Genomic DNA, 2732 nt, shown 5'->3' on the forward strand with positions numbered 1-2732 from the left:
TCAGTTTTTCCATCTTCACTCACTGCCCAGAGCTCTGGTGACAGAACCCAAAACATTAACACCCAAGGAACTTCACCAACTTTACTTCTTCTGGGATGTCCCCAACTTAACTCCTACATTCCGGCCCCACCAAACTACTGGCTCTTTGGCTCTCACATCTCTGTGCTTACACCTGCCATTCTGTCTAAACTGCCTTTTGCTCCCACCCCAACCTTTCACATATTTGCACCTCCTTCCCCAGGAAAATTTCCCTCAGCTGCTCCATTCTGGGAGAGAGGGGAAGTATCCTTCCCTTTCGGAACTCCCACCATACTATGTTGTAATCAATGAATGGTGGATGGAATCAATGAGAGAAAAGATAAATAGGGGCGCCTGGGTGGCTCAGTCAGTTAAGCGTCCAACTCTTGGTTTTGGCTCAGGCAGTGATCTCACAGCTAGTGAGTTCGAGCCCTGCGTCGGGCTCCACTCTCATGCACTTGGGATTCTCGCTCTCCCTCTCCCTCTGCCCCTTTCCCACTGGAGCTCTCTCCCTTCCTCAAAATAAGTAAATAAACTTAAAAAAAAAATGTCCTACAGCTAGCTCAGAGCCTGGAGCCTGCTTCCGATTCTGTGTCTCCCTCTCTCTCTGACTCTCCCCTGCTCATGCTGCCTCTCTGTGTCAGAAATAAATAAAACATTTAAAAAAAAAAAAAGATGTCCTACTTGACCTCTGGGGTATCACTGACCACATCACATCCCTCTTCCACAGGACACTTCTTCAAATTCCATGTGTTTGCCCTTGGCCTTTCCTCTCCAGGCTAAACACCTGAGTTTTTTTCAAACACTCCTCATGAGATGGTATTGATAACCCCAGCTCCCTTCCGGTGTCTCTCTCTGGTGTAGATAACACCATTTTAAAGGACTTCTATTTTTTTCTCAAATAGAGAAGTCCAATCTCTTAAAGATGTTTTCCACTAAATCACATTTAGTCATTGTGGAAAACAGTAATTTAACCTCACATGACAAGACCAAGTAATGCATAAGCTGACAAGATCTGATTCTTAAGTCTGTATGAACTAGACTATTCTAGTTAGGAAAGCATGTTCAAACCATGTACAGAAGCAATTACTTTGCCTCAGACCCAAAACAAACAAAAAGCCCCTAAACTTCACTGAATCAAAATAGTATCAGTCACAACATTGAAAGATGGAATTTCGGGGCACCTGGGTGGCTCAGTCGGTTAAGCATCCGACTTTGCCTCAGGTTATGATCCCACCCACTGGAGAGTTTGAGCCTCGCATTGGGCTCTGTGCGGACCGCTCAGAGCCTGGAGCCTGCTTCAGATTCTGCATCTCCCTCTCTCTCTGCCCCTCTCCCACTCATGCTCTCTTTCAAATCACTAAAATAAACGTTAAAAAAAAATTTCAACAGATACTCAGTTAAATCACGGTAACAAAGGGAAGATTCTGAAATTTCGAAAACTGAATTAAAAACATCCCTCAGAGTAACTTACTAGGGGCACCTGGGTGGCTCAGTGAGTTAAGTGTCTGACTTGATTTCAGCTCAGGTCATGATCTCGTGGTTGGTGAGACTGAGCCCCACGTCAGGCTCAGCACAGAGGCTGTTTGGGGTTCTCTCTCTCCGCCCCTCTCCTGATAATGCACACATGCATTCTTTCTCTCTCAAAAGACAAAAGCAACCCTTAAAAAAAAAAAAAAGTAACATACTTAGATAGATCAGGATGAATTTTCCAGAGCCAGAAGCAGAAACGAAACGAACAAGACAATCCTAAAACTTTGGGGGTATGAAAATAAGTATAACTATCATCAACACACCACCCTGAGCACATCTCCAGGGATGGCCAAGACCTGCAGATTTCAAGAATATCAGTGGTCTATACCCTCGGGCAGAATTAAGCCACCATTCCAAACGCGGGGTGGTCGGGTCATCCCAGCACCTCACAACGATTTTTAACCCACAGGCTTTAAACAGACACACTAGGAAACAGAGCCCGATTTTTCAAAGTTCTCAACTTGGCCTCCCGTTCGCCACTCAGCCCCGGTCCCCACCGCCCCGACGCAGTCGTCGCCTTTCCATTACCTGTGCCACAACACACATAATGGAAAAGACCCACACTTTCGAGCCAGCTGTTCTGGGTTCAGCTCCGGCTTTGCTGCCTACTACCTGCGTCGTGTATGGGTAATTTATTTCGGCTTGATCACCCTGTAAAGCGAGGATGATGCCTTCCTCTAAGAACTGCAGTGAAAGGAAATAAATCCCATGGGACACAGTGAGAGGCCAAGCATTAGCTAGCTGGCTTGCTGGATACAAGAGAACCTAGGTTCTACCCTGAAAGCTACCATTTACTTGGCATGTGACCTTAAGAACGTGACTCACATCTTGGTTTCCAAATCCTTAAAATGGAGAACGCTGACAAACTACTGAGAGGTACTCGGAATTTGCCTTTAGAAAGAACCCTACAGAAGCAATTACGCCGCCTCCAACTTTTGTATCCTGAAACACGTTCAGGGAGGAGAGATTTCACCAATTACTGATGACAAACGCTACAAAAGAAGACGGCAGAAAAATGCCATGAAACGAGGCATCTGATGACAGCTACGAAGGCTGCCTTCCCTTCCTCGCAGAGGGCTGCGGTTCCACAGTTAATTGGGAAATACGCCCCGTGCCTCCGGTGCCGGAAGACACCCGCGGCAGGACCGGCGGACGCGCCTTCTTGGAAGAGGCGGCGGGTT

At 46.7% G+C, this 2732-nt stretch overlaps 1 protein-coding gene across 1 annotated transcript in view; it reads right to left on the minus strand.

Annotated features, from left to right (window-relative positions):
- The window catches only part of ATP6AP2 (ATPase H+ transporting accessory protein 2), a 22882-nt gene that overhangs the window by 19412 nt on the left and 738 nt on the right, over positions 1-2732 (minus strand). The gene's annotated exons all lie outside the window — the stretch shown is intronic.

This window comes from Crocuta crocuta, unplaced genomic scaffold (assembly GCF_008692635.1).
Source record: "Crocuta crocuta isolate KB4526 unplaced genomic scaffold, BGI_CrCroc_1.0 scaffold49, whole genome shotgun sequence".
Lineage (NCBI taxonomy): Eukaryota > Metazoa > Chordata > Mammalia > Carnivora > Hyaenidae > Crocuta > Crocuta crocuta.